General features: G+C 46.7%; 1 pseudogene across 1 annotated transcript; it reads right to left on the reverse strand.

Annotated features, from left to right (window-relative positions):
• Window positions 1-9,287: 9,287 nt before the first annotated feature.
• LOC125541574 (uncharacterized) lies at window positions 9,288-11,475 on the reverse strand (annotated as a pseudogene). Its single transcript, XR_015615109.1, has 2 exons — window positions 10,203-11,475; window positions 9,288-9,710 (listed from the first exon to the last, which is right to left on the reverse strand). The product of XR_015615109.1 is annotated as an uncharacterized LOC125541574 (transcript).
• Window positions 11,476-12,058: the final 583 nt, after the last annotated feature.

A 12,058-nucleotide genomic window follows, 5' to 3' on the forward strand; every position in this document is an offset into this window, starting at 1 on the left:
ACCCTACACTGTGTTAAGCAAGGGAGTACAATAGTGATCTAAGAGTAGATCACTGGACAGCGGTCAAAATTATCCTTAGTGGAATAAGGAAATATTTCTCAATTATGGAGGTGACAAAAAGGTTCGTCGTAAAAAGTTATGTCGATGCAAGTTTTGACACAGATCTGGATGACTCTAAGTCTCGATCTAGATACATATTGAAAGTGGGAGCAATAAGCTAGAGTAGCTCCGTGCAGAGCATTGTTGACATAGAAATTCGCAAAATACTTACGGATCTGAATGTGACAGACCCGTTGACTAAAATTATCTCACAAGCAAAACATGATCACACCTTAGTACTCTTTGGGTGTTAATCACATAGCGATGTGAACTAGATTATTGACTCTAGTAAACCCTTTGGGTATTTATCACATATCGATGTGAAATATGGGTGTTAATCACATGGTGATGTGAACTATTGCTGTTAAATCACATGGCGATGTGAACTAGATTATTGACTCTAGTGCAAGTGGGAGACTAAAGGAAATATGCCCTAGAGGCAATAATAAAGTTATTATTTATTTCCTTATAATCATGATAAATGTTTATTATTCATGCTAGAATTGTATTAACCGGAAACATAATACATGTGTGAATACATAGACAAACAAAGTGTCACTAGTATGCCTCTACTTGACTAGCTCGTTAATCAAATATGGTTATGTTTCCTAACCATGAACAATGAGTTGTTATTTGATTAACGGGATCACATCATTAAGAGAATGATCTGATTGACATGACCCATTCCATTAGCTTAGCACCCGATCGTTTAGTATGTTGCTATTGCTTTCTTCATGACTTATACATGTTCCTATAACTATGAGATTATGCAACTCCCGTTTACCGGAGGAACACTTTGGGTACTACAAAACGTCACAACGTAACTAGGTGATTATAAAGGAGTACTACAGGTGTCTCCAAAGGTACATGTTGGGTTGGCGTATTTCGAGATTAGGTTTTGTCACTCCGATTGTCGGAGAGGTGTCTCTAGGCCCTCTCGGTAATGCACATCACTTAAGCCTTGCAAGCATTGCAACTAAATGAGTTAGTTGCGGGATGATGTATTACAGAACGAGTAAAGAGACTTGCCGGTAACGAGATTGAACTAGGTATTGGATACCGACGATCGAATCTCGGGCAAGTAACATACCGATGACAAAGGGAACAACGTATGTTGTTATGCGGTCTGACCGATAAAGATCTTCGTAGAATATGTAGGAGCCAATATGGGCATCCAGGTCCCGCTATTGGTTATTGACCGGAGATGTGTCTTAGTCATGTCTGCATTGTTCTCGAACCGTAGGGTCCGCACGCTTAACGTTACGATGACAGTTATTATGAGTTTATGCATTTTGATGTACCGAAGTTAGTTCAGAGTCCCGGATGTGATCACGGACATGACGAGGAGTCTCGAAATGGTCGAGACATAAAGATTGATATATTGGAAGCCTATGTTTGGATATCGGAAGTGTTCCGGGTGAAATCGAGATTTTACCGGAGTACCGTTAGGTTACCGGAACCCCCCGGGAGCTATATGGGCCTTAGTGGGCTTTAGTGGAAAGGAGAAAGGGGCAGCCCAAGGTGGGCCGCGCGCCTCCCCCCTCCCCTAGTCCTATTAGGACAAGGAGAGGTGGCCGACCCCCCTCTCTCTCTTTCCCCCTCGGGAATCCTATTCCAACTAGGATTGGGGGGGAGTCCTACTCCCGGTAGGAGTAGGACTCCTCCTGCGCCCTCCTCCTGGCCGGTCGCCCCCTCCCCCTTGGATCCTTTATATACGGGGGCAAGGGGGCACCTCTACACACACAAGTTGATCCTTGAGATCGTTCCTTAGCCGTGTGCGGTGCCCCCTGCCACCATATTCCACCTCGATCATATTGTAGTGGTGCTTAGGCGAAGCCCTGCGACGGTAGAACATCAAGATCGTCACCACGCCATCGTGCTGACGGAACTCCTCCCCGACGCTTTGCTGGATCGGAGCCCGGGGATTGTCATCGAGCTGTACGTGTGCTAAGAACTCGGAGGTGCCGGAGTAACGGTGCTTGGATCGGTCGGATCGGGAAGACGTACGACTACTTCCTCTACGTTGCGCCAACGCTTCCGCAGTCGGTCTGCGTGGGTACGTAGACAACACTCTCCCCTCTCGTTGCTATGCATCACCATGATCTTGCGTGTGCGTAGGAAATTTTTTGAAATTACTGCGTTCCCCAACACCGAGTGCCATGATTTCAGATCTGAACCTATTATGTTTTCATCAATATATGAGAGTTCTTGGTCCTATCTTGCAAGTCTATAGTCACATATTATGTGTTGTGATCCGGTAACCCCGAAGTGACAATAATCGGGACCACTTCCGGTGATGATCGTAGTTTGAGGAGTTCATGTATTCACTATGTGTTAATGCTTTGGTCCGGTACTCTATTAAAAGGAGGCCTTAATATCCCTTAATTTTTGCTAGGACCCCGCTGCCACGGGAGGGTAGGACAAAAGATGTCATGCAAGTTCTTTTCCATAAGCACGTATGACTATAATCGGAATACATGCCTACATTACATTGATGAATTGGAGCTAGTTCTGTGTCACCCTAGGTTATGACCGTTACATGATGAACCACATCCGGCATAATTCTCCATCACCGATCCATTACCTACGAGCTTTCCATATATTGTTCTTCACTTATTTACTTTTCTGTTGCCATTGTTATCATCACTACAAAATACCAAAAACATTACTTTTGCTACCGTTACTTTTGCTATCATTACCACTACTATCATATTACTTTGCTACTAAATACTTTGCTGCAGATATTAAGTTTCCAGGTGTGGTTAAATTGACAACTCAGCTGCTAATACTTGAGAATATTCTTTGGCTCCCCTTGTGTCGAATCAATAAATTTCGGTTGAATACTCTACCCTTGAAAACTGTTGTGATCCCCTATACTTGTGGGTTATCAGGTGATATGTCTTTCATGATTTCTTCATATAAAGTGTAAGGAATAGCACTCACACTAGCACCCATGTCACATAAACCATGATAACAGTGATCTCCTATTTTAACTGAAATAACAGGCATGCCAACAACAGGTCTATGTTTATCTCTTTTATCAAGTTTAGCAATTCTAGCAGCTTCTTCACAGAAGTAAATAACATGCCCATCCATATCTTCTTCCAGGAGATCTTTAACCATAGCAATACTAGGTTCAACTTTAATTTGTTCATCAAGTTTAGGTGTTCTAATATAGCTTTTGTTAATCACAGTTGAAACTTTAGCATGTTCCTTAATCCTAACAGGGAAAGGTGGTTTCTCAATATAAGCAGAAGGAACAACTGGATCAACATTATAAAGTATAGTTTCTTCTTTAACTGGTATTGGTTCTTTAATGGTTGGATGATATTTAAACCACTTCTCCTTAGGGATTTCAACATGAGTAGCAAATGATTCACTAAAGGGGGCTACTATCTCATAGTCAAGTCCATATTTAGTGCTAAACTTTTGAAAAGCATCGGTATCCATAAAAGATTTAACACAATCATACTTAAGTTTAATACCTGACTCTTTACCTTTGTCGAGTTCCCAATCTTCAGAGTTGCGTTTAATTCTTTCCAAAAGATCCCACCAGAATTCAATAGTCTTCTTCATAAATGAACCAGCACAAGAAGTATCAAACATGGTTTGATCATTACGAGAAAGCCGAGCATAAAAATTCTGGATAATAATTTCTCTTGAGAGCTCATGATTGGGGCATGAATATAACATTGACTTAAGCCTCCCCCAAGCTAGAGCGATAATTTCTCCTTCACGAGGCCAAAAATTATATATATATATATATGATAAAAAATTTGGTGGAACTTCAATTTCAAATGATTCCAATTCCATGATCCAATATCATCACATAGCCTATAGCATGCCAATGCTTTTCCCTTAAAAGATAAAGGGAGAACCTTTTTCATCACTTCCTGGGTAAACCCGCAAGCTTGAACAATCCACAAATTTGTTCCACATATATCAAGTGCATATCAGGATGTTCGGTTCCATCTCCTGCATAAGGATTAGCTAGCAGTTGTTCTATCATACCCGAAGGAATTTCATATTCAATATTTTCAGTAGGTGCAGTAGGTTGAGGGGTTGCTAATTGTGGTTCTAGACGAGGTGAAGATACCCCGAACAAACCCCTCAAAGGATTGTTTTCTAAAGTAACAAGTGACAATAAATTTCAGCACACTATATAAATGTTTTCTTACCAAATTCCACTTACCAAAGGCGCTTCACTCCCCGGCAACGATGCCAGAAAATAGCCTTGATGACCCACAAGTATAGGGGATCAATTGTAGCTCTTTTCGATAAGTAAGAGTGTCGAACCCAACGAGGAGCAGAAGGAAATGACAAATAATTTCCGGTAAGGTATTGTTTGCAAGTGCTGAAATTGTAAGTAGCGGAGTAGTTTGATAGCAAGATAATTTGTAGCGAGCAAGTAACGATAATAGTAACAAAAGTGCAACAATGTAACCCAATCCTTTTGAGGCAAAGGACAGGCCAAAACGGTCTCGTATGATAAGCAAAGCATTCTTGAGGATACACGGGAATATCTAGTCACTTTCATCATGTTGGTTTGATTTGTGTTCTCTACTTTGATAATTTAATATGTGGGTGGACTGGTGCTTAGGTACTGTTCTTACTTGAACAAACATCCTACTTATGATTAACCCTCCCGAAAGCATCCGCAACTACGAGGAAAGTATTAAGAATAAATTCTAACCATAGCATTAAACTTTTGGATCCAATCGGTCCCTTACGAAATAGCGCATAAACGGGGGTTTAAGCTTCTGTCACTCTCGCAACCCACCATCTAATTACTACTCCACAATGCATTCCCTTAGGCCCAAATATGGTGAAGTGTCATGTAGTCGACGTTCACATGACACCACTAAGGGAATAACAACATACATACTATCAAAATATCAAACACATATCAAGTTCACATGATTACTTGCAACATGACTTCTTCCGTGACCTCAAGAACAAAAGTAACTACTCACAAATGATAAACATGTTCATGATCAGAGGAGTATTAAATAGCATAACGGATCTAAACATATAATCTTCCACCAAATAAACCATATAGTAATCAACTACAAGATGTAATCAACACTACTAGTCACCCACAAGCACCAATTTATAGTTCCGGTAACAAGACTGAACACAAGAGATGAACTAGGGTTTGAGAGGAAATGGTGTTGTTGAAGATGTTGATGGAGATTGCCCTCCCCAAGTTGGGAGAGTTGTTGGTGATGATGATGACGATGATTTCCCCTTCCGGGAGGGAAGTTCCTCCGGTGGAATCGCTTCGCCGGAGGGCAAAAGTGCTCATGCCCAAGTTCCGCCTCGAGGCGGCGGCGCTTTGTACCAAAAGTCCTCTCCTTATTTTTTTTCTAGGTCAAAATGACCTATATACCAGAAGACGGGCACCGGAGGTGGGCCGAGGAGGCCACAACCCACCAGGGCGCGCCTGGGGGGCCTGGCGCGTCCAGGTGGGTTGTGCCCACCTGGTGGCCCCCCTCTGGTGTTTATTGGCTCCAGTATTTATTAAATAATCCATAAAAAATCTCCATGAAGTTCCAGCTCATTTGGAGTTGTGCAAAATAGGTGGCCTGACGTAGCTTTCACAGGTCCAGATTTCCAGCTGCCGGAATTCTCCCTCTTGGTGTGTTCCTTACAAATTATGAGAGAAAAGGCATTAGAATTACTCCAAAAAGCATTATTATGGATAAAAACATTATAAATAACAGTAAGAAAACATGATGCAAAATGGGCGTATCACACAACACCATCACCGTCACCACGCCGTCGTGCTGACGAAACTCTCCCTCGACACTTTGCTGGATCAAGAGTTCGAGGGACGTCATCGAGCTGAACGTGTGCTAAACTCGGAGGTGTCGTACGTTCGGTACTTGATCGGTTGGATCGCGAAGATGTTCGAATACATCAACCGCGTTAACCTTTCGGTCTACGAGGGTGCGTGGACACACTCTCCCCCTCTCGTTGCTATGCATCTCCTAGATAGATCTTGCGTGATCGTAGGAATTTTTTGAAATTGCATGCTACGTTCACCAACACCTACATGGGCCATAGGGGAGAGAGAGGGGAGCCTGCAAGGGGTGCCCCCCCATGGGCTGTCCGAATTGGACAAGGGGAGGGGGCGCGGCCCCCCTTTCCTTCCCCACCTCCCTCTCCTTCCCTTTTCCCCCTCCAAAATAAAGGAAGGGGGCAACTAGGACTAGGAGCCTAGTCGGTTCCTCCCCCCATGGCGCGCCCCCTATGGCCAGCCTCCTCCCTCTCCTCCTTTATATACGGGGGCAGGGGGCACCCAAAGCACATCAGTTGTTCTCTTAGCCGTGTGCGGTGCCCCCCTCCATAGTTTACTCCTTCGGTCATATCGTCGTAGTGCTTAGGCGAAGCCCTGCGCGGATCACATCACCATCACCATCACCATGCCATCATGCTGATGAAACTCTCCCTTGACACTTTGCTGGATCAAGAGTTTGAGGGACGTCATCGAGCTGCATGTGTGCTGAACTCGGAGATGTCGTACGTTCGGTACTTGATCGGTTGGATCGCGAAGACATTCGACTACATCAACCGCGTTAACCTAATGCTTCCGCTTTCAGTCTACGAGGGTACGTAGACACACTCTCCCCCTCTCGTTGCTATGCATCTCCTAGATAGATCTTGCGTGATTGTAGGAAACTTTTTGAAATTGCATGCTACATTCCCCACAACATGGTCAAAGGGCATTACTTGTGATCCCAAGTTCTTTGAGTCGGATCGAGCCAAGTTGGTGACGATCATGTGGGCTATATGGACTTCTCGAAACAATACAAATCATGATAAAGGTGGTCTTGACCCGATACAGTCCATGAAAATGACCAGAGATACTTTAGCTTTGCTTGATCTACCTAAGGAACATGCTCGTTTGCTTCCGGGTCATGGTTGGAGGCCACCCGAGGAGGGTGAGATCAAGATAAACACTTATGGCAGTGTTGCTTTGGAAGCTCGAAGAGGAGGGGTGGGAGGAATCGCTCGTTCCCTCTCCACTTTTAGAGCTGTGTGGTGTAAACCTTATCAGGGGATTGCTGACCCCCTCATCTCTGAAGCCCTAGCAATCCGGGACGGCGCCATTTTTGCAAAGCTCAGGGGCTACGAGAAAGTCGTGATGGAATCCGACTGCTTGGAGGTCATTAATCTCTGGAACTCACGTCATGATGATAGGACAGTTGTGGCGCCTATCCTATCCGAAATATTGGAACACTCTACTAGTTTTAGGTCTTTCTGTATTCAACATATTCCTAGATTAGCCAACTACCCTGCTCACCTGTGTGCTAGACATGCAAGCACATTGGATGTAACAGAATGTTGGTTTGACTCTGTACCTAGCATCATTCTAACTAGCCTTCTTGCAGATCCTGCAGAGGCTTCGTTTGTTGAATAAAGCTCCAAATATTTCCCGTCAAAAAAAAGATGGGGACGGCTAGTCATGGCCCGGCCAAGGGCTAAACATGCCTGGCACGACATGGTTTCTACACGGCCATGTCGTGTCGGACCGTGTGCCATGCCCTTAGACCCAGGCACAACCTCTTTCTAGTAAACAGGTTGGCTCGACACACGTTTAGCCTGCATGGTCGTGCTTTTCGATCTAATTGATTGTTTTGGGGGCTATTTGGATTGATTTCGGTGCATCATGTCGTGCCGGCATGTCGAATTGGCTTTACAGCCCAGGCACAACCCGAAGTGTGTCGCATGCCGGCACAACTAGTTTATGCACGTGACGGACCGAGCATGCATGACAACGGACCGCCACATGACATGCGACCCATGTGGCCAAGTTTGTCTTCAACAGGCTGCCCGTAAATTGGCACTATCCGTTCGTGAATGCATCCTTATGGGTCCATGGACGGATATGGGAGCCGGCCACCCAACAACATGTCTAAAACATCAGCCTACATTTCAGATGAAAATGAAACTAAAAGGATAAATTTCATGCAAATCGAACGAATTTCATGCAAACTGGACCTAATTCATGCAAAGTTGGACATATTACATTAAATCGGACGATATTTAACATGTTCAACTAAATGGTTTAATACCTAAAAAACTAAACGAGGTATCGGATGATAACCTCGTACGCATGGACTCCCTGGCCGACGAGACCTTCTTCGTCGGAGTCGCCATGGCCCTTCCAGCGACAGAAGGACGCGTAGGCGCAGCGGCATCCCTAATTGGCCGCTCGACTTCCTCCGCCGTCGCGTGCATGACTACGGACGTTACCCCAATTCGCCTGCCCCTCGTCTTGCCATTGCGTGCGACGAGAACGGCGGCACGTAGCGAATCGTCCGTGCCAATCGTGACAAGTTGGTCACTGAGGTGCTGCCGTCAGCTTGTGGACATCTCTGTGATGATTCTAGATAGGTCCTCCACCCAGGCCAATGCAAGGCCAACAAGGGCCTAGTTCGAGGCAATGTCTGACATCGCGAATGCGGCCTGGTGCTTCATGCTGCACCATTGACTCGGCCTCCGTCATGGTGTTGCGCGATGACATGTTGCCGCCTCCGTCGTCGAGGTAATGCAAGAGGCCCACACGTGTTCGCAAGCCCCAGGGATGGCTCCTTCACAACAACAGGGTGGTGATGGTCGTGCCCTCTCCTTGTCGCGCGAAAGATGTCTCGGCGGTGATGTCGGCCGGTCTAAGCCGCCTAATGTGTTGCGCGGCGACGAGGGTAGCTCCTCCTTCATCCCTTACGCGGAGTCCGATTTAGACGCCACAGTAGCACAGGGAGGGCGGCTCCTCCTTCACCTCCTATTTAGGCGGCGACAATGGCGGGGCCAATCCACAGTCACAAAGCAACTAGGGCCTCCAGCTGCCACTGGAACTTCAATGATGGCACAATCAAGAATGATCATGCTTTGGCCCATGGATGTTTCCCATAGTATTTGGCTCTAAATTTGGCTAACACAGTTCTCTGTTAAATTCTACAATTTGATAAGAGCAATATTGTGCAGCAAAGCTGAAAAAAATATTTCCATGATTCAAAGCGGCTAAAAAAATATTTCCATGATTCAAAGCGGCTAAAAAAATATTTCCATGATTCAAAACAACTGAAAAAATATTACTTGGATAACCTTGTTCCGAATGAAAAATTAAACAAACGCACATGTATCAGTTATTATTTAAAATAACTCAAACAAGCAGCAAATGTACGCCAAAATGACCAGTATCATAGTCACTTTCTTTTGCGGTGACAGTATTATAGTCACAACTGGAGAGTAGATCAACAAATCTGCATTGTAACTTACTCTGCAGTATCAATTCCACAGGAGCTTGCACAATCTACTCAAAGATACAATACTAAATACTAATTGACCATCATTGTCTTGCTTAAGCTTCACAACTGCAAAGAGAACATACTAAACTGACCGGTGATTACATAACTTTTGTCCTTGTTTCAACTGCCACACTGTAAATTAAACATACTAACATTGACCATGGTAACTACTTAGACAGTCCAGCTTGGAAGCAAAACACTTGGAGCGCCATCTATGCAACAAGCCAAGGGCAGCAGATCCTTGTTACAGGATAACAGTGGGTCCTCATGGCGATGGCAGTTTGCCCATAGCACGATCTGAAAAGATACAATTGATTAAGCTTATAACCATGCTGTAGCTCTTTATTCCGACTAGTTAGGTATGAAATCTAAAATAATAACATTATTCAGATTTACTCCCTCCGTCCCATAATATAAGAGCTTTTTTTTACACTAGTGTATTATACTATGGGACGGAGGAAGTACTATATCTAAGCCAATGTCGAGAATTGTTGATAAAATTTGAATGAAACAGGTTCTCCAAGGAGAAGCTGAAACAAACAAACAACCTGAAGATTACATATACTCCCTCTGTAAACTAATATAAGAGCGTTTAGATCACTACTTTAGTATTCTAAATGCTTTTATATTAGTTTACGGAGGGAGTACTAGGCAGTAGGGGCAAGGAGATGCATACAAGATTACAGCCTTGCGCAACCTGCCTATGAGCAAGACTGCAAGACCAGCTCAGAGCATATGGCATTGCAAATATTCACACATCATAATTCTCAAACGTGCATCAATACGTACCTGGAGTGCAGAAGCTCATGTAGGGAACAACGATGACGTCGTAGTTTCTTGACCTGCAGGTGTATACCTTACGGACATGGCCTGACTTGAGCTCCATGGAGAATACCGTGTTGCCTGTCCTAACGAAAATGAGTCCGTGGCCGTCCGCGAAGCCAACGACCTCAGGTGGCGTCGAGAGGCCACGAGTGCGGAGCATCGTCTTGTGCTGGATAACTCTGCGCTGCACCCATTCCACCTCTCCGTCGGCGCCATCCTTCATCGACCAGAGGTAGAGTGTGCCATTCCGCACGCCGGCGAACCCCAGCCTGCCATCCTCCGCTTTCACGAGGACGGTGCAAGAGTAGTACTCGTGCTGGGACGGCGGCCAGATCACCGAGAGTACCCCAACATTTTGAAATTGAGGTAGGGGTCGCAGGTGAAGTAGAGCGTGTTCCCCACAAGGACGCTCGGTCGCCCGTCAACTAACGCCGGCTGCTCGATCTCAACTCGCTGGCTCCAGGCACCGGCCTCCGACGAGTAGGTGCAGGCGAACGTGATGCCACGTTCGCCGCATCCCACGAAGGCGACACGGAAGGGTCCGCCATGACAGTCGAGGTGGTCGCAGCCGACCGCGGCGCAGAGCACGGCCGCGTTGAAGCCGAGCGCGTAGGCCGGCACGCGGGGGATCTTGAACTCCTCACCCGTGACGGGGTCCCAGACGACGAGGCGCTGGCCCTGAGCGGTGTGGAGGAGCACGCGGCCGTGGCGGGCGTCCAGCACATTCAGGCCGGGGCGATCGGAGGCGGCGGGGCGGAAGGAGGAGGTGGGGACGAGCTGGGCCATGCCTTGGTAGTGCTGCTTCAGGTTGAGGACGAAGCCGAGCATGGGAGGTGTTCGATGGAATGCGCGGTAGCGGCGGAGGTACGCCGGGTCGGTGAGGAGGTGGCGCCAGCGCCAGCAGACGAGGGAGGCGCGCACAAGGCGCGCGGGGTCGTCCGGAGGGAGGCGGAGGAGGATCTCCGGGGCCATGTCGGCGATTGTCCGAGGCGCCGGCGCCGGTGCCGGCACGAGGCGAGGCCGTTTCGGCACAGGCGTGTCCATGGGTGGTTGCTTGCTTCGTTTGGTGCTGGTTTCCCGGCGCTACGGTTAGGCTTTAAGCAGGCTAGTGGCTAAGAGGACGGCGACCGGAATGGGAGGGTCACGCACGCGGCTTGCGGAGGGCGACGGTGGCGGCGTGGGAGGGGAAGTTGGCTCGAGAAGTGCGCGGGCCGGGAGTTGGCGCGTGATTTTAACACCGTTTGGCGGGCAGCAAATTCAAGCACTGCCGCCAACCAGAATATTGTGCAATCTGCCGCTTGGCGCCTACCGCGGATCAGGGCACACTAGTGGAGGAGCACGCGGCCGTAGCTACTGGTGCGGCTCCCATATCGGGCCTCTTCGAAGCCATCACTTTTTTCTGAACAAACTTTTTTTTCTTTTTTCTTTTTTTAAAACTACAAACTTTTTTTTCAAGAGTACGCCAATGGCGTGCCATATTTTTATAAAAGGCAGAACAATATTTACAAGAGACCAAACTGAGATGCGAACATCCAAGATGGCAAACACCACTCCGACCCCAACCCAAACTCACGCGGTTACATTCTCACGAAAGGATCTAGACCTCCAACACCGAGCCCTGCACTAGTCCAATCTACGATCTCAGAACGAATTGACGCTACCAGTTGGGGAGGTGTCTTCTGATCACGCGGCCTGTTGAACACCCTAGCGTTACGCTGCTTCCACAGAGCCCATGCCGTCCCTATGACAAAGGAGTCGAATCCTCGTCGCACTCTGCCTGTTAACCTCAATCTTTGCTCCAGCCACCATTCGGAAAAGGT

Source organism: Triticum urartu, chromosome 2A (genome assembly GCF_056163025.1).
Source record: "Triticum urartu cultivar PI428250 chromosome 2A, HENAU_Tu73, whole genome shotgun sequence".
NCBI lineage: Eukaryota > Viridiplantae > Streptophyta > Magnoliopsida > Poales > Poaceae > Triticum > Triticum urartu.